This window comes from Pseudorasbora parva, chromosome 4, assembly GCF_024679245.1.
Source record: "Pseudorasbora parva isolate DD20220531a chromosome 4, ASM2467924v1, whole genome shotgun sequence".
NCBI lineage: Eukaryota > Metazoa > Chordata > Actinopteri > Cypriniformes > Gobionidae > Pseudorasbora > Pseudorasbora parva.
The window spans coordinates 52,341,946-52,363,711 of record NC_090175.1 but is presented as its reverse complement, the minus strand read 5'-3'; positions in this window follow the sequence as shown (position 1 = coordinate 52,363,711).

The following is a 21,766-nucleotide window of genomic DNA, read 5'->3' as shown; positions in this document are numbered from 1 at the left end:
TCAATTTGAAAAGTTCTGAAAGACATTCAAGAGTCTATGGAATAGATCGCTAGACACGCCTCTAAAAGAGCCTCATGAAATGTGTGGTATGATGACAAAACGAACAGTGAAATATTGAAACGTTTGATTATATCGCGAGGCGTCAGCACCAACACGTGAACAATAACAACTCAAATTCAGCTTCCTTTTTTTAAAAAAATATTGACAAGAACCAGCAAAAAGGTGCCATGCTTAGATTAGACACACCAGCTTTGCATTCACAAAACCAGGTAGGATGCATGCACAGATGTCTTCCCATTCTTCTTTGCATGCCCTGTTTTCACTGTTAACTTTCCTCTTTAGACTCTTTGATAGTGCTATCTTAAATGTTAACATCACTAGTCTGCACTCGATGTAGTAGCCTAATCGTTTAGCCTGCCTCTAAAACGCAAACGATTGCAAAAAAATGCAGTTTACTACGTGAGGATGCCAAGGAATAATTCTGAGCTAAAAGTAAGCTACATGACGTCAAATAAGTATTACAATAGGTTCCATGTGTAACAAGCAAATTAAAATACATTTATAATTCACAATATGGAAAGTGGAAATAATAAAACATAGTTCGTTAAGAGCAATCAAACATGCCAATAATGGGCTTATTCAAATCCTCTTTTATGTTTTGACTTATTTTTATTTATTTATTTATTTATTAAATTATCCCTTGACTATTCTGGCCCGCCATCTAGTGGCATTTTTTTTTTTGGCCCATGGCCAAATATACTTGTAACCAAATACTGAAATCTGTAAGTCCTTACTCTGAAATCTGCGCAGTGTTGATAGTAACGTTATAACTAGTCTGTGTGCCGAGGAGGTAAAGTTAGCTAACGTTATAGCTGTAACCTGTCACTAATTGAGCTAACTTAGCTACACTATTTGTTCAGATACTTTGCTCAAAACCAGTCGGAATTATGTAGGGCCCAATGAATTACGTTTTATTTTTTCCTAAATTTCGTTTTATTTATTTCTCCAAATTTCGTTTTTTTTTTTTAACCTTCTGCTCGTATTTTACCACAAAAAAGTGTGTTTTACAGCCTGCTGTCGTCTGTTAAGAATTTATTTTGGAGAAACATATTTCATAAGGTTTAATATTCACGTTAAGACCGTGAATGTGATAATTAGTTAAACACATGGGTTACAGTGGGGCTGGGCGATAAAACGACATGTCTCGAAATAGACATGTAATCAATAGGCTATAAATAAAAATGCGTTCGATAAAACGTTCGATATATATTTTTTATTTATTACATATACGTTATATTTTTCTTCGTCGGAACAAACGGGAGGCTGAGTGTGGCTAAAGATTTTTTCTCACGGTCATGACAGAAGAGCAAAAACATGGTAAGCCTGAATATCATTAGGAAAAAAAAAATATCATTAATGGTGTCTGTTTATATTTTAAAAATTGCCTCCTGGAAACACAGGAAAAATAATTTTCTATAGGACAGGGCTCAACTTAATTATTAAGCTCATGTTACTTAGAAATGTGTTTTATTGTGGGCAAAAAACTTTTTCACCTAACTTAAAACATTATGTTGGATCAACTTAATTACTTGCATTCATGTAGAAAATTATTAAGTTCATGTTACTTAAAAATGTGTTTTATTGTTGCATAAAAGGTAATTCACCATACTCAAAATATCGTTTAGAATTAATGTAATTCTGCCAGTAGTCTTAACATTAAAATTCTAGTGGAAAACGTTAACATATTTTTTTTTGTTGACCCAATGTTTTATTTTTTAGAGTGTGGGCTCAGTTGTTGGCATTTTGTTTCATTCTGATTTTAGAAGAAAAACATCTCGAAACCTTGGATGTTATCCAAAACATGAATATGGATGAAAACGAGAGGCATTGGAGAAAACCATTTTACGAACTTTATTACATTGAATTTAATTAAATAATAAACAAAACGAAAGTAAACAGCGGGCAGCCCCTCACGGACGACTGCCCACACACACACATAATAAACCATTAACAAAACTCGACATAAAGTCCAGGCCTGGTCCTCTCTCGTCCTTATATGCCGCCGAGCTCCCTAATGAGAGGACTCAAGACCGGTGTGACTCGCAGGTGATGCTCATTCGCAATCACGTCCCCGGTCTCGCTCGCTCCTCCCATGTCTCTCAGTGCAATTCAATTCGACATATTTTTGTATATGTTTGTTTATTGGTCAATACATGATTGAGATCCAATTTTAAGCAGAAACTCATTTTAAAATTATATCTCATGGGAAACAATAATAAAATAGCCCCATATATCTTCAGAACAGGCCAAATATTACAAGTATTGTCATTTCGCACTGGTGGATCGTAACCGGGTTGTAAGTGCCGCTTCAAAATGGCAAAAAAAAGAAACAGGACCAAGAGACAAAAGCTAGAGAGTAGGCATTTTATTGAAAACTGCATTTGAACTCAAACAGGCTGTACATCAGCTGATCAAAAGTTTAAGACTATGGCTCAAGCAATTAAAAAAACAGAGCAGACACAAAAGGACACAATAGTGAGTAGCCCTTCCGTGCTTGTTGATCACTTCAAAAACTCGTCTCGGCATGCTTGATGCGACTGTTTCAAGAAGGCTGGTGGGAACGTTGCTCCATGTGGTGAAGATGACTTCACAAAGGGCATCCACGGCCTGGAACTGACATCCTTTTTTGTAAACTATTAGTCAAGAGGGATGCCCACGTCCACATAGCCAGCCAGTTTGACGCCCCTGGACAACCTGAAGCACCATTTTCCCACTGAAGGAAAAATCAGCCCAGGTCATGATGGAGCCTCCTCCACTGTGCTGCGTAAAAAAACTCTCCAGTGGGATCTCCTTGTCATGCCAGTAACATTGGAAGACATCAGATTTTTTTCTAGTCAAAGGATAAAACTTTCTTCCACCTTTCAGTGTCCAATGTTTAGCGCTCACTTGTAAAGTCCAAATGGGCAAGATCGTGGCATGGGAGGAGACGTGGCCTTTTTTTTTGTTCTTTAAGCCCTTCTCTTACAGATGACGTCTTATAATTATTGTGCTGCAGTCAGCATCAGTTTATTGCATTTAGTAATTTGGGGCGAAGATCGGCCTGTCTTCCCGGACAACCCGTCAGATCCTCAGGGTCAGTGCAGGTGACATTTTTTGGGGGGTCTAGTCCTTGACTTTTTTGTCCCATAACTCTCCTGATCTTTTAAGAAATCCAACATCGGTCGTGAGGTTGCGTTGCGAGAGGTTTTGCTTGCAGCTCAACAATCCTGCCACATTCAAAGTGAGAAAGCTTTTTTGCCATCAGGAGTGTGACTGTGACAATGATATGATACAATTTGTGCAAAAATATGTCTATCTTCATGGTCTTAAACTTTTGATCAGCTGATGAACAGCCTGTTGAGGTCAAATGCAGTTTTCAATAAATTGCCTACTCTCTAGATTTTGTCTCTTGGTCCTGTTGCTTCTTTTGAAATTTTGAAGCAGTACTTACAACCCGGTTACAATCCACCAGTGGGAAAAGCGAATACTTGTAATAAAAATACCTTCTTTTTTCATTTGAATCATAAACAGTTATAAGGAATGCAGGCTGCCATAGAAAATCATGCCAGTCAAAATTGAGTCTTTTAAAGGTTATTATATTATATTATATTATATTATATTATATTATATTATATTATATTATATTATATTATATTATATTATATTATATTATACAAAATAGCTTGACCAGTCAGAATCACATATTGTAAAGAACTTTATTTTGTATTGTTTGTATAGAGTTTTGTGTTTAATGCTCAAACAGTGTAAAACGTTCAGCCTAAAAACACACTTTATATAGCACCCATCTAAATGAAATGCTTTTATGCACTGAATTAATCAGTTGTTACACCAATGGAAGTCATGTTAAAAAGTCATATCAGGTAGAAATGGCCTATTAAGTTAACAACTGCACACAATCAGTGTACTTGTGCTTGAACCATAATGATGGGTCTTCAAAACACCAATTAATGAAGCAGAACTTCAATCAAAGTGACTTGCTATTGCACTGGGTTGAGAGAGAGAGAGAGAGAGAGAGAGAGAGAGAGAGAGAGAGAGAGAGAGAGAGAGAGAGAGAGAGAGAGAGAGAGAGAGAGAGAGAGAGAGAGAGAGAGAGAGGAGAGAGAGAGAGAGAGAGAGAGAGAGAGAGATTTATAACACATCGTGTCTGGCGATAGAATCAGAGGGCTGTGAAGCAGTTGTTCTGGTACCTTTTGAAGTCCTGTACTCGCTGGAGAGTGATACAAGGCGCAGTTTCCACATTATCTTCTATCCGACACGGAAATCAAGCCTGCTCGACTTCACACACTGCGTTTGAATGGGAACTAGGTCAGTGTTCTGTGATAGCAGACGGAGAAGTGGTCCACTAATGGTGCTCTACAATCTTGATGCTCATGTTGAACTAAACTAAAGTACATTATAAGACTAAGAGTGAGCTCCGAACAGAAGTTTGAGGTTACACACAGACAATATTTCAGCACAGGTTATTAGTGGCAAGCATCTATGTGACTTTTGCTCATGCTTCATTTTTCAAAACTAGCTCAGTTTTTTTGATAAAATGGGCAAAGCCGATTTACACAATTACATTTGAATGAGAGACCTAGGTCATATCTGTGAGCATTACCAGAAAGCAGTCACCTAGCAACTGCATTGGCTGGCATTTTGATGGCAAGTTAACTGTGCCCCTCACATTTTATTCACAAAATATAAAGAATCTAGCATTGATATTTTTCTTGCACTAAACTGTGAAATAACTGTGCTAGTGATGCAGGATTCAGAAAAAAGTACCTTGTATAACCAGGTTTTTTGACATGTTGCCAACTGTAAAGTACATTAAAGTACCACATAAATACCATGGTAGGCCTACATGAATTTCAATACATTCAAAAGTTTAGCATTGGTAAAAGTTTTTAGGGTAACCAGTTAAGGCCACATTTATTTAATTAATAATACAGTAAATGATATATAAATATTGTGAAATATCACAATTTAAAATATACTTTCAATCCTCATTTATTCCTGGGATTCAAAGCTGACTTTTGAGCATCATTACTCCAGTCTTCAGAGTCACATGATCCTTCAGAAATAATTATAATATGCTGATTTATTGCTCAAGAAACATTTTTCATTATTATCAGTATTGTAAATAGTTGTGCTGCTTAACCCCTTTCCATTTAAAGATCACATACGGCCCCAGATTACTGATGTCAACATTGGCGATATGTTACTTATGTGTCTACCCATAAAGACTTGCGAGCACCAGCCCTTTTATTTGGGGTATGTCACAATGCCTCATTTGCCAAAAGGGGGGGTGTGACAGGCAACCGGGTTAATATTTTGGAAGAAATAGTGGTTTTTTTTTTTGGTTTTTTTTTCAGGACTCTTAACAGTTAATTGGAGCCATTGACTTACATAGTATTTTTTTTTTTTTTTTTTTTTTGCTATGGAAGTCAATGCTCCTGTTAACTGTTTGGTTGCTGACATTCTTCAAAATATCTTCCCTTGTGTTCAGCTGAAGAAAGAAATACATACAGGTTTGAAACAACTTCAGGGTGAGTAAAGGATGACAGAATTTTCATTTTAAAGTGAACTATCCCTAGGGTGACCACCCGTCCCGCGTAGCGCGGGCGCGTACAGCGTTTGAAGCCACATTTATGCGCCCCGCAAATTGAGACCATGTCACGCATGCTTGCTCAAAAAGTTGGTCGCTCTATATCCTCGTGCCTCAGGTAGCCAAACCAACATTACTTGATAGTTCAGCACACTACTGTTGCCACACACACAGTTGAACTGCTGTTGTCAACTTTTTCGTTGTTGTCATGACAGCGTACGCACGTGCATACCAGACACACGTGGAACTTTTTAGATTCACTTTCCTATTCGAAAAATGGAGTCTGGGGCACCGCAATCATCAACTAAGGGTGCGTTCACACTTGTCATGTTTGGTTCGATTAAAACGAACCCTGGTGCGGTTGCTCGGTTAGTGCGGCTCATTTGAACATATGTGAAGGCTGCCATCCGAACCCTGGTGCGCACCAAACAACCGGACCGAGACCGCTAAAAAGATGGGTCTCGGTCCGCTTCCAAACGAACTCTGGTGCGGTTCGATTGATATATGAACGCAACACGGACCAAAGACATGTAAACGGACCAAAAACCGGACGTATAATGTCACAAGATGCGACGCATAATGCAGCTGATTTGACAACATGGAAAGATTGGTGTATCCAAAATGAGTAATTTTAACGTCAGAGGGCAAACGTGGAGCAACGAGGAAGTGCCTAATCATTTGGTCAGACAAGCATGTTTCGAAAATGCTAGAAAAAACACACAAAAAGCATACCTGGCTCTTCTCATCAAAGTTCATGTGTTGCCCATTATTAGCAGGTACAGACGACAGAACGGCCGTCTCTGTTCTGCACAACGGAGAAAATCCTGCTGCTGTTTTGAATGTTTTGAACATTTTATGAGCTCTTCATGAGTTCTCAGCGGGTAAAAATAATGCCACATGTACACGCATAAAATGATCGCGTTTAATCCAGCACACAGCGTTGTTTTGAATGTTTTGAGCATTTCATGAGCTCTTCATGAGTTCTCTGGTAAAAAAATAATGGCATATGTACACGTATAAAATGCCCACGCGTGTAATCCGCACACAGCATTGTTTTGAATGTTCGGTAAGCGAGCTCCTACGTCATATAAGCCGACCAATCAGGTTGTGAGTGTCTCCCTATGCCTTTGGTTCGGTAACTTTAGGTTCGCTATTAAAAATGCCCGTGTGAACGCTAAGCGGACCAGGACTATTATGTTTTGTTTTTGTTTTTTGGTCCGGACCAAACTAACCAAACGAACCGAACTACAAGTGTGAACGCACCCTTAAAAGAGAAGGAGTGGGTACAAGAAAGACTGGGAAAATGAATATTTGTGACTGAAAGGTGTTGACCGAGAGAGCTTTTTTTGACCTTTGCAAAACGTCTCTCTCAATCGGACATAGTAAAATACGATGTCAAACGACACAGACTCAAACTGCAAAAAATGCTTTTCTTAGTATTTTCGTATTACGCTTGTTTCTTATATTGCATTTCTTGTTTCCACCATTGGCATATTATTTTGCTTAATTTTGAGTGATTTTTTTCCCCCAAAACAAGACCAAATTTTTTACGTCTAGTAAATGTTTCTTAATTTAAGAATTGTTAGATATTTAGACTTAAAACAAGACAAAAATACTAAGTAAGAAATTATTATTTTTTTTTTTTTTGCAGTGCAGACTTTATACTAACATGGAAGTTCACCATCCTTCCCCTCCTTCTCATTCCATGAACCTCTAGAGTTCACTTTACTTTTAGTTTAACTTTAACTTAACTATTTATTTATTTTTCTGTTCCTGTGGTGTTGAGCAACTACAAATTGTGCTAATCCTATAATTTGATATTATAATTTATTTAAAGTGAATAAATTGTAATGAAAAATAAGTAAAGTAAAATAGCTAAAGTAAATCGTAAGTGGAAGTGCATCTGTCAATTCATTGAATGTTCAAAATATTATGTCAAAAATACACATTGGTTGGCCTATTCATGAGCATACATCAGCAATTAGCCTACACATGTTTAGGGGAATAGGGCATTATTAATATACCATGTAAGGTGCTATGTGCTAGAAATGGGTAAACCACTATCTGCCCGTCTGCCCGTGGGGTGGCAGTGTCCCACATTGTCCCTCAGAAACATACCCTTTGTCCCCCCTTGAGCTTATTAGCAGGTGGTCACCCTAACTATCCCTTTAATAGAAGAATACTCTGAATATTCCAGTTTTCAGTCACATGATCCTTCAGAAATCATTTGAATATGCTGATTTATTGCTCTAGAAATTTTTTTCATTATTATCATTGTTGTAAACAGTTGTGCTGCTTAATATTTTGGGGAAAATAAAGTTTTTGTTGTAGTTGTTTTTCAGGATTCTTTGATGAATAAAACGTAGAACGTTGTTTGTTTGAAATACAAATCCTTGATGGCTTGATGACATCTTTTTTAGAGGTGAAGCAAATTATTACAATTATCAGAAGAATTGTTTTTGCAATAACTTGCACCGATCAATCGTTCAGTTAGAAAGCGAACGGGGTCAGTTTTGACTTCGTGTTGATTTGAAATGGAGGTCACAGTCGATAATATGAAGCTGAAATGTCATGAACTACACATCATGTTCTGATTTCTCACTAATACACACCGAGTGGATTTAAAAGGAAGGATTGGGTTTATCAAATCCTAATATCTCTGTTGTTCTCCTCATACTCACTTTGTAATCTGCGGATGGGCGGCAGAGTTTTATGTGTCTGTCTGCAGCGCACAAACACCTCTTCCTCCGCCCTCTGATTGGATATTGATCAGTCTTTCCCCTCAACACCCCAACCCTTGTCTGAGACCATTCAGTCTTTCCCAGGCACTGTAAGAATACTTTCCTCTGAAAATAAACAACATGGTAATTTTCACAGTCATTTTCTCTCTCCCCCTTGAAAACACACGCACTGAGCGCACATTTACAAGCAAAACACGTTCCTCGAGACTTGAGAGAGTTATCGGGCAAGAGTGTGATGGCGCCCCCTGATGGTCACTAGGTGGAGGTGCTGCATTATAAAAGCCCTTGGCTTGTGCTGAATCATGTTAGGACTATTTCACTCTGGGGACGAAAGCTGTTCTTATTATATATGTGGTGAAGATAAAAACATCAGCGCTAATATAAAGCACTGCAGTCAGGGCATATCAATAAATAAAAAAGACATAAGACATGAACATGTTGCAGACTATGGATTTTCATTTTGTTTTAGACTATGTGGTGACAGCTCCTCTGTTATCAGAATAGATTTTTAGTTTGGAGGAACTCTCTTGATAATGCAAACTCCTGTTATTACCAGATACTAGCTTTCTCTTGTCTATATGCGAGGTGCATAATTCATCATTCAGCAGCAAATTCTACTCTTTTCTAATTGTATGGTTCAGGGATGCATTCTAGCGGCAAAACGAAAGGGGCAAAAAATGAAGCCACGGTATGAGATTTCACAATGTGTTCCTAGGGCTATGAAAAAATGAAGACAAAAATATAAAGAAAGAAGTTTCACCGGGGAAATGCTAGAGCTGGATGGTGTCGATTAAGTTCACTGGCTCATTGTGAGCTTGAGGCTAAGTCTGTCTGCTTTTTTATCTTCCCTCATAATCACTGTATTGTGCTAGCATGCTTGCAGCGGAGACTTTTGGTCATTTGCATGTGAACCGCAGGGCTCTATGCCCTATCTTTGTGTTGAGGTGCCCATTTGTGCCGTGTTGTTCCCTTTTAGGGTTATTTAACCATTTGTTTGCACAAAGCGAGGGTCGGGACTAAGCCTGAGCTTTGCTTTAACCACAGGATAACACGCTACAGAGAATTCCATTTTATTAGCCATATGGTGGCCATTACGGGAAAGGATTGGGACTAACCCTATCACATTCACTCTCTTACTCTGTGGGGAACACCGCGGATGGTTGAAACATGGGGTTAGTGCCAGTTCAAGTGCTCGGGGACAAGCTAGAGATACATTGCCGCTAACATACAAGCCCATTTATTTGTTTTGATGAGAGCGCTGATATATAGAAATGAAACGTGCACTACTACTGTTAAAAAGGTATACGATTTTTTTAAGTTTTTGAAGTCTTAAAGGAACTCTCCATCGTTTTTAGAACAATAACGAGTACAAATAGCGATGCAGATTAAGACTAGGTGATTTCCTATAGGTAGATATTGATTCGGGACGATTTTATGGGGAAGCACAGGCGAAGCACTGTTGGGCTAATTGGGCACAGAGCTATCACGGCTCTCATCCTCACATCCTGTGGCTGTTGTTGAGCGATCGCAATGTGTTGCATGATATCTCTGCACCCAAGTAGCAGTGCTTCGCCTGTGCTTCCCCATACAGTCCTATGTAAGTCAATATCTGCCTAGGAAGTCTTTATCTGCATCTAGATCTCCACTCCAAAATGTGTTTTTTTTTTTTGTTTGTTTGTTTTTTATTGTGCAAATTGTGCATCTTATCATGGACTACATTTCCCATAACCCACGGTTAGGATTATCTCATTATGCTTGATTACATTCAGCTGTGTCTCATTGCCTTGCTAGCTCTGCCTATAAGACTTGTGTTTTCACTCACTCTTTGCAAAGTCTTGTTTTGCTTCATTTATGAGCAACATCTTGGTTTCCTGTGTCTTGGTTTTTTGTTTCTCTGGTAGTGAAGGGAAAACAAAGCTTTTCAGACTTCATTTGAATCTGTTGAACCGATTGCGTCACAAAAATGGTCTAAACAGTGGAAATGTAACAAAAACTCAAACCAAAGATAAAAACACCTTTTATAACCCAACTTCAAATGTTTTATTGAAAGTAAAAAATATAAAATGCAATTAACTTATCCTCTAATAAGATTAAATATCAAATATATGCGTAACATGTTCTTTTATCAGTCCTCAAGGCAAATTTTTTGTTTGTTTCATGGATTGATCAGCTAAACGGGTCAATAAGAGACTAGTGATGCAAAGTTTGATTCATTTCCGCGAACCGGTTCTTCTCGGACTGTTCCGCTCAATGGCCCAGTTCAAAAAGCATGCAATGACGTTACTATCCATTTCTTTTATGCTTTTTTATACATTTCTGTCATGTTATGTCAAGGGAAGATTCAAATAAAGTAATACCCTGTGTCAATGTATATTGAAACAATCAAATAAAGTATTATATGCGTGAGTGTCTTATATTATTGCCTTTCATTCACTTAAGTTAATGGTGTTTGTGTTATGTTCACAGTTAATTAATTTATGCTTCACGTGTGTTGGATTCGACTGAAAATTACGCTACAAACGTGGATGTCTAAAGTAGCCTATTTAGAAAGAATACACTAGTATTATAAACTTCTACATTTCACTTAACAATAATCTTCATGCACAATAAACTACAGTAAATGTATGTTTTTGCATGTTTTAATAAAATGTTATTTAATAACAGTAGATATTTAATAACATAGTAGGCATATTTCCAGTAGCCTACCTGCCTCAGACTTGCGTCGTCAACTCCATCACCCCCGGTAATCCTCGGCAAACTTCGACAGCTGGTTGAACCAGCTCTTTCTGGGTTTTTTAGTCGGGTGTGCTACTTTGGCTTTTCCGTCTTGCGTGATCAACCCGGAACTAAAGTTTGATTCAGTTCGATTAATGAACCGGCTCAACGGTTACTTGCTTAGAACCGGCTCAAAAGAATGATTAGTTCAAGAGACGAACATCACTATAAGAGACTATTCACTAGTATACGATTTTAATTAGACAATGTACAAATATATCAAACTGCTCAGAGATCAGTTAATACTCAAACAATCTTGTTTAATAGTTCTTAGTGAATCCGTATCATTCCCAGAGATTTCCCTCCAATGGTGAACCATTGAAATTTCAAAAACGCTCAAGGCCCTGTCCCAAATGGCACCCTAAACCCTCACGGTCTTCCTCTGAGATCGCGCTTTCCCAATGTAACGCCGCTTTAGCGGGTAGAAGTCGTCTGCATAGCTCGGCTGAAGTGCTCATTGAGGGCGCATAGCAGCCACAAGGGGGGCACTCACGAGCACCCTTTTTTAAGCTTAAATGACAAATGGGACACCTTACTGTCTTGTAGACTTAATGGACAAACGTACGCAGTGGCCATTGTACGTCCACATAAAGTGTTTCATTTTGGGACAGGGAGTAAGACAGCGAAAATCCTCATTTACTGAAATCATGTGACGTTGGCAGTTTGATACGTGCTCCAAACCCCTGATTCAAGCTATTTGTAAGGGTTGCAAAGCTTCATGAAGCAGTGTTTCGAAATCGCCTGTCACTATATTCTGCATTACCCTTTTTGCCTATGTGTTTTGCCCTGTTGCTCATTTGGATTGTTTGCCCGTGTGTTCGACCCTTTGCTTTATATGGATTACAATTCTAGATTACCCAAAAAAGCTGTCCGTAACACATTGTTAATATATTTTAAAATATAATTCATTTCAGCATCATTATTATTCATGTCAATGTTAAAAAAAGTTGTTGAGTTTAATGTTTTGATGGAAACCATGATACATTTTAACACTGTAAGTGCATTTGAGCCATTTAATGCATCCTTGCTAAATAAAAATATTGATTGCTTCTGGGAAACTTAAAATGAGAAATTTTGAACAATGTCCAGGAGGCACAAAAAGGGCACAAAAGCACAATAAAACACGATAAGAGCAATTGATTACAAAATCCTCCTTTACGGATTAAATGTTTCTTTTAAAATTATTGGATGTGTAATAGAAATTTTAACTGAGTAGCTCCATCTGTCTATGCATAGAACAAACCTTGACCCTTATCTCCTTGTATAACAGATTTTTTACACTTTCCAGTTTTGAAATTCAAGGTCTTAAGAGACTCTTTATTCAAAGACCTTCACTTTCATTTTCCACAGGCCTTTATTCCGGCTCTGAATTACAAACACACTGTGAGGTGCTTCATTGGTCCAGGCCACTTTTGTAGCCTTGAAGGACAAAGGCCAAGGACTTTCAGGAGGGAAATTGGGGGCAACCTAGGGTTTCTTCAAAGCTAAGGGTCTCCTCCTAAAGTCTTGGTGGTCTTTCATGGATAGCCGAGGTCATCTGAGCTGTTTTTTCAACCTAAGCTTTTGATTCTGTCACGGGACTTAGGCCAAGATGAAATCAATGTGACTTGCAATGCATCCCACACATGTGCTCTGAAGGATGTAAAACAGATAAACCATTGACAGATAAGATATTTTAAGAGCTTAAGTAGGGGATAAGTGAAGATATTATATAAAGATAAGTTTTATCATATAGTGGAAAGAATGTAGAATATGATCTCTGATTTCCAGATACCCCTTGAATCGGTCACGAAAAGCATTTTATCATAAATGTTGCCCCACAACCTATATATAGATATCCACATATTTGATGCAGTCTTTTAGATGATTATATACCAAGAGCTTTTCTAACCACTTTGTCAACATAAGAGAGGTATATTTGAGGTACAGACATAGCAGAGTACCACTGATCAGTGTGCAGGATTTAGTGCTTCTCCCGAGCATTTCCTGCAATTCTCCGATTGCTCAGGAAAACAACAACTCAAGGCCTTAACAGGATTGGATAGTGTCCAAATGGAAGTGAAGAGCTAATGTCTGCTGGAAAAAGCATACATTTTGTCTGCTGCAGGTACATATTTTTGCCGATAACATGTTTCGTTCTGATATCAAATGTTTAGTTCTGATGGACCAAACATGTTTGGAGGAAAATATCCATGTTGATTATTTAACTACAGGCTCCTTTATGACAACATTGAGGTGACACAATGACTATAGACGGCGGATAAATGGCTATCCACTTGTAACCACGGTCTTAATTATGCAGAACTTTAAGGCTTTATATAACGTAAACGAATGAGTTATAAAAAAATACACCCTCCTCACAGTTGTCATGAAGATCAAAATTAGCCGTATAGGCAAAAAACACAATTTGTACCAGGCTGTAAACATGTTTTTTTCTGCTGTAAAGTTGAGAATTTTAAAGCAGCACTTGGCTACTTTTGTTCTCGGGGCCCCCCTACAGTTTGGAAAAAATAATGTCCTCAACTACTGTCGTAAGATCGGTCATCCTACAACAGGGGATACCATCGCGCGTGCATTTGTTGACATGACAACCCTGATAGCCCTGAACTAGTGATGCGTGGGTCGTTTCATAACCCACGGACCCGGTATGTATATTTAATGGTCGCGGGTGCGCGGCGGGTTGTAAAAATATATACAGTGGTGCGGTGCGGGCCAAATAACTTCATAAAAGCGGCCCGCAGGTTGGTGCAGCACTAACAGTTCCCCTGAACACTGCAAGAGGAGTTCAGAGTTCTTCTGGCGTCGCGTGTGAAATGTCTTCATCCCAGGTAACGTTACAGTCAGTGGCATGTTTCAGCATGTCATATGAATATAATTTCATGGGTTTTATTTTTTTCAAACGCCAAATAATCACGATGCTCACGTTTACAAACCAGCGTCATTATAGTAGTCTATTGGTTAGCGTTTTACAGAATCTATATGATACTTCAGTTCAATGTTTAAGTGGTAGGTAATCACCATAACAAGCAGGACAGCATCGGTCGGGCACGCCTCCTCCAGCTCACGCCGACGAGCAAACGCTGGTCCAATGCTGATCCACGTCCTGCCTTTAATCCCATCACTTTTTCATTTCCTCTTATTGCTTTCCTCCAACAAAACCTTTTCTTTCTTATTTATCTCTGCTGCTTCGGACATGACTATATTATCCGACGAACAAAGTTGGGCTCGCACGTCTGAATTTAAGGAAGTGTGTGTGTTGGTGGAAGTGACGTATATGCAGTCCAATTTTGTAGTTCTTTTTATTCTCGGGTTACTACTAGTTTAAAAACGATACAGACCCCATTAGGCTATGGCAGACGTGTCATTCAACCTATTGTAAGTCGATTTATCATCACAAGAGTCTTAAAAAATATATTATGAAGGTTGAAAAGTTACCTAGTGCTGCTTTAACATGGGGCTCAATGAGATTCTGCTCCCTTCTGGAGCCTGCCTCTAGCGGCCAGTTAAGGAATTGCAGTTTACATTACTTTCGTATTGGCTTCAAGAGAGATCGCGGGAGGTTGCCGCTAATTTTGTGTCTTTCCATCACAACTTTTTTTTTTTTTTTTTTTTTTTGTAATGTGATTACTTGTGTACCCCGGAGATGACTGTTATGGTTATTTCTGTTTTATTGTGTCATCAGTTGTAATTTTGTCAAATTGTGCAAAAAGTATTTAAAAAAAAAATATGTTACACTTTATTATAAGGTAACGTAGTTACATTGTACTCAAATAAGTACTGAGTAATATGAATTAACTACATGTACGGAAGAATTTTTAGTTTGGACTATAAACAAAACAAAAATACTAAGTAAGAAAAGTATTTTTTTTTTTTGCAGTGAACCTTTAGGGGTTCCAAATGCGTAGTGCCGATAGAACCTTTTCAGGTTCTATATAGAACCTTCTAAGAGTGTAGGATAAAATGCTAGCCATGAATGTCATTCCCACCACAGAATGTTATCAAATACATAATAGCATGGCATTTGTTGGTTAAATAAACTATAAATGGCGTTTTAAGAGAGTCGATCTTGTAAATGTAAGAAACAGCACGTCCATAAGCAAATGGTTAATGTGAAATGAAGGTTTACACCCTCGAGAACAGCAGAAGGACTCTCTTGTCAGACACTGAGTAGAATATATGTATTCATGCCTCCTATTCTCTTATGAGAGTGAAAGACTTCATTACAACCTCCCCGCCCTTTCATTCCACAATGCCTTTCCAAGCAGGAAGGGCCAGGAAGCCACTGCAGGACACCTCCACTTTCATACAGCACATTATTAGTAGGAACACCGCAGGGTCAACAGTTTTATAATGGCTGCCGACTTCTTGTGTGCCAAATGAGACCGCTATCCCATGCCCTTTGACCCCACTAGGCTCTTGCACCTGTGAGGCTGATTGGGAAGCCCTGCTATACTCTCTATTGAAAGAGGCATTCAACAGGAAAGAGCTTTATTTTCTCAGGGACTCCCCAACTTCAAAAATTAATTGATTTTGTCCACCTGGAAACCAGCATAAAAGGCTATTAATAGAGAACCGTGTTGAAGACCTTCCTTGTACCTTTAGAATTGCTTAATTTAGGACATATATGTGAGCTTTAATTGAATAGTTCACTCAAAACAAGTTTTATATTTTGGTCTATTTTAAGGTCATTTTACTTTATTAAATAAAGCACAAAACAAGAAGTTATAAACATTGCCTTAAATATTTAAGTACTTAACTTACTTAAATTACATGAATCTTGTATAACTTATTATTAAATAAAAGTTTGGTGAGGTAAAACAATGTAAAAAAAAATTTTTTTTTTCTTTACAGTTCAATGAAAGTGCATGTGATTTGCACTGCTAAACCTCACATTTGACAAAAAATATAACAAATTAAGGCCATATGACTTGTTCACTAAATTCCAAGTCTTCTGCAACCATATGATACCATTGTGCAAACAACAGACCAAAATTTAAACCATTTTTGATTGACAAATAAATAGCAATACAAATCAATAAGCAACAGATGCTTGGACATTCTGACATGCAGTTTCATTTTGTATTTCAATATAATGCAAAAATGATAAGAGGGTGAGTGAGTACACTCTAAAAAATACTGGGTTAAAAACAACCCAAGTTGGGTTGGAAATAGACCAACGCAGAAATCGGGTTGTTTGAACCCTAGTAAATGGACCCATTCAAACAACCCAATTTCTGGGTTTGTCCATTTTCAACCCAACTTGGGTTTTTTTAACCCAGCATGTTTTAGAGTGTAATTGTAAATAATAGCAAAATAAATAAAATAAAAAAACAGATCATATTAGTCCTTGTTTTTATCAGAAAAAATTAAAGTCAAACATTTTAGATGAAGATATTCATGCCGCCAAACATGTTTAAATAAGCAGTGATATCCTAAGAAACAACTTCTGCTGACAAGACATGGTAACTGCCTATTCCAGCAATATTACTGACAAATGATAATAATCATAATTACAATCGTTTTTAATTGCAAACTGCTGTGAGAGGAAATTACCTATATTGTTATGCCAGAATCCTGTGATGTTCTTACTGGGGCGTTAATGAAACCGCTAGTTGTTAACGTTGTGATGATGGGCTTGATGGCAAATAGATCTCTTTTACTGTTAATTCAAACTCTTTCTCTATACATGTGAAGACCGGCAAAGTAATTGAATGTGTAAATCAACTACTGAGTGGAAATGGAAATGTTTATCATGTGCTGTGAAGTAGCATGTGCCTTTTGGCGGTTTTGCTTAATTGGATTTTTGAAATCTTAAATCACATTAGCCTATGAAATTATTTAAATCTTAAAATTAAGAAAGCAATTTGACTAGTGTATAAATAGTTTAATAAAATTCTGCCTGTGTGCTTAAAGATGGTTTGGTGTAAAATTGTATAATTTATTCAGAAATATATATTTAAAAATGTTATAACAAAAAAATTCTTGATAAAGTTTTACATGAGCTATTATAAGTGAGATATTCCATAATATACTACTGTGCAGAAGAAGTTTAAGTATATGAAAAGAAAAAGAAAAAAAACATAGTAAAAGTGATTCTTAGAAAACTTGATTATGACTTTTTTATAAAAGTATATTTATAAAAACTGTACTTGCAGATAATAAAATATTAATTAAATAAAGTACAATTTCATGACTTTTGCTGAATTCAGAACCGCATACTAGCATACTCTTACTATTTCTGCCATATGATTTGGGAAAAGTATACAATCAGTAAAAAAGTACAAGTATGTGGTTCTGAATTCAGCATATGTTTCTTAACATACTTAAGTACACTTATAAAACCACTTACATAACCACTTTTTTAGATGTATACATCATCTGAATGCTGAATACATAAGCTATGTGTTTCCACTGATGTATGTTGTCAGAATATAATATTTGGCAGAGATACTAAATATTAAGAAAAGTCATCTTTAAAGTTGTCCAAATGAAGTCCTTAGCAACACATTTTACTAATAAGCTTTTTACTAAAAGCACCCCCGTAACAAGACTGGGCTGCCTCCATGTTTGACCATCAACACGGTGTTTAAAGTGCCTTGTTTGCACCAGGCATACTGCTGAGCCATGGATCCCAAAAGTTATAGTTTGGTCACATCACTCCATAAAACATTCTTCCAGAATTCCACAGGTCTATCCAAAGGAATTTTAGCATATTCAAATCGGCCTTTTTATGGTCAAGAGTGGCATTCGGCAAGATGTCCCAACATAAAGGCCATGCTTGTGTAGTGCTCTTCTTTACTTGAAATGTTTTGTCCTCATTTCATCAGGTCATCTTTCAAGATCTTGGCATCTTAGGCAGTCAATTGAGTTTTTCTCAGTTGCTCTGATCAAACATTCTTCTAAATGATATTGTGTTTTTTTTTCTGTAAAACCCTCAAAGGTTTTCTGGTACAACACATTTCTGAACTCATGAATAAGGCTGCCTGTGTCTTAGTGTTTTGGAAATCTTGTATCAAAAGACTTTCTAATCTAATAAAACAATTAGTTCTCTATGGCTTTTGTGAAAGCTCTTTTGAAATAGCGTTTCCAAAGGCCTGATTGTGTTTTAAAAAAATCATAAATCTGATTGCTCAGAAACATAATAACATGAGTCATGTCCATTGCTCAAACTGTTGATCACATCCCTCTATTATTAGTAAATAATAATCTAATAGTAATCTAATAAAATAAATGAGAACTATTCAAAATGGCAAGTACTAAAAGTCTTTTAATCAATGCATTATATTGCACTTTATTAGGAAATATATATGCATGTACTTACGAGTATTCAGTACTTTTTCCCCCACAACTCTTTAAATGATTATTGCTCTTATTGTATTATATTTTTTATGACAGACAGAATTTATATTTCAGACAGCATCATTCAGTGGCCTCTTGAGAAGATCTGTCTTGAGAAACTCAGAGACAGATATAAGTTATCCGTTCTTTGAAACAGATAAGGCCTGTCATGTTCAGGGGGAATCTACTGTCAGACCTGCCTTTGCTTCTAAGGGTCCGATTTATATTGATCAAAGATTAACTCAGGCTGTCTCAGCAATAAAATAGGACTTACTGAGACAGATTTTATTTTATTTATTTATTTATTTTTGCTCCAGTGGGTTACCTTTAGAATCAGAATTCATTTTATTTTATTCGTCACACGCTCAGATATTCGTGTATATTAAAGTTAATCCTAAAGCACCGAGGAGAGAATTCATTTCAGATCACTCGTGTCTACTGAGAGCTATGTTCGCTTGTATGTGTTCAGTAGTCATATTCGTCTTTCTTGTTTTTCGACTGATCCTCCAGTTAGTGAATAAAATGCTGTTATTGTACTGAAAACAAAAAAGTGAATTCACCCAATGATTCATTTGCAATTGACCTTCACATCTATGTAAATCCTATTTCAGGCGCCACACTTCTAAGTTCTCTATTCGCTTGGAAAAGTGAGTCTTGTTACTCCTTAATCTGGAGGATGTGAAAGAATTTGTTTATTCATGTCTTTGGCAGCATCTGCCTCAACAAACTTCACCACTGGTTCATTTGCACATCACAAATCAGCTGGCAAAATTACCACTGTTGGCTCCCATCAGATGGAATGAATTTCACAATGTTTGTCCCCGCTTGCTTAAGGAGGCTGATATCGTCTGCAGAGCACTGAACCCGACAGAAGGAGAAGAGGGCGGGATTACTATGAGAGGAAGGACACTGGCCAGTTTTGAGAGCATTCAGATATTGGGAGTGGAGTTTGGGGTCAGTTAGATTTTTCATGCTTTCAAAATAAATATTTGATGCTTACCATGACTGCATTTATTTGACCAAAAATACAGTAAAATGGTATTAATATCATTAAAATGTAATTTGTTCCTGTGATGCAAAGCGGAATTTTTAGCTATTATTATGTTTTTTTTTTTTTTTTGACGTTTCAAAAGAACAGCATTTATTTGAAATATAAATATTTTAGCACTGTCTTTACAGTTACATTCTGTCTTGACAATTACATCAATTTATTATATCCTTCAAATAAAATAATGGTTCAGTGAAAGGAACTCTTAATACTTCAGCATACCAGGATATTTTGGACAATTTCATGCTCCCAACTTTGTGGGAACAGTTTGGAGATGGCCCCTTCCTGTTCCAACATGACTGCGCACCAGTGCACAAGGTCCATAAAGGCATGGATGAGTGAGTTTGGTGTGGAGGAACTTAACTGGCCTGCACAAAGTTCTGACCTCAGCTCGACAGAACACCTTTGGGATGAATTAGAGCGGAGACTGAGAGCCAGGCCTTCTCGTCCAACATCAGTGCCTGACCTCATAAATGAGCTTCTAGAACAGGGGTCTCAAACTCCCGGCCCCGGCGCGTTGCTCTGAAAACCATTTTTGGCGGAGTCGTTGCGTGTGCCTGTGCCGCGCTTCGTGTGTGTGTATATGAGAGAGTTAGCTCAGCCCTCTCTCGTGCAGTATAATTGGTTGACACCTCGTGATTGACATGAACAGAGGCTAATCAGACAGTCGAAATGAATGTGGTTTAACGGCGCTCAAATGGCCAATCAAATCAAAGTAGGCGGGATATACATTCTCTTTTGGTCCGCGCACATGCTCGCTCGCGCAGTCTTCACACACACAGACGAGCGCTTCAATATATCGCGTAATGCCGTTGCGGAGAGAGACTATTCTTTCCGGTGAAATCACAAAACTAAATTGCACACACACAAATGCACACAAAATGCAACGTGTCCATGCTCTTAATATACAACCATTGATGAACATTTGAAGAAAACTATGAGCGGATTAGAACTCTGAACATTTGAGACGATTTACTAAAAGTCTTCTGTTAGACCAGTGAGGAACTCAAATATAAGCAGCCAATGTACGTACTTATTCACTCATGCGAATAATCTCGGGACTAATAATATATTTAGTGACAATTAATGCAAATATTGTTTGCAAATAGTCCCAAATTGATTATTTCCCAACTAGAATTAGATCTAGAATTTCGTTCACTGTTCTGTTTGACCTGATTATGGCCTTGCTTTGAATTAGTCTATTATTTTAAATAAAAATAAAAACATTTATTATTTCAGTATTACATACTGATTTTATTTCTATTGGCCATATTTATTAGTACACAATTACCATCACATACCTGTTGGTAATAGATAGGTGCGAAGGACGAAGGATAATCAGATCCAAAAATCTCAAAAATATTGGCAGTATAAATAAACAGGAGTAGGCTAGAGAAGCCTATATGAACCATTCATGTTCAGAAAGTAATGTTCAAGTTACTTGAAGTATGAACATACAGTGTTCAAACAGAAGAACTCTTAATAATAAAGATTGGATAAGTTGTGCTCTTTTTTTTGGGGGGGGGGGTGATGCGGCCCAGCCTGACCCAGAGTCTACTTCCAGTGGCCCCCGGGTAATTTGAGTTTGAGACCCCTGTTCTAGAAGAATGGTCAGAAACTCCCATAAATGCACTTCTTAACCTTGTGGAAAGCCTTCCCAGAAGAGTTAATAGCTGCAAAATGTGTAAACTCCATATTAAAGGTCCCGTTCTTCGTGTGTTTCCGAAGCTTTGATTATGTTTACAGTGTGCAATATAACATGAGTTCATGATTCGTGTGTAAAAAAACACAGTATTTTTCACACAATTTACTTATCTGTACAGCGCTGTTTCCTCTGTCCTAAAAACGACCTGATGATTTCCTTTTTCTATGAAGTTCCTCCATCAGAAACATGTAATGAGTTCTGATTGGGCCAGCGCTTCCCGTGTTGTGATTCAGGGTATTCTCACAAAAATGCGTATAAATAGTACGAGTGTGCAATGTCGTGGAATGTATACGCCAAAACTCATTTTGGCATGTCTATGGCACGCTGTTTTTCGCGTGCATATGATATGCATTTTATGGCATATTATACATTCGAACAAAATATCTCGCTTGGCATTGAATTTTGAGCTTTATAATTTTACAGGTTTTATTTATGCTCTAACAGCAACATTACACACTAACTCAAGTTTGAAAGATGGAATCGCGAAGAATGGGACCTTTAAACCCTACGGA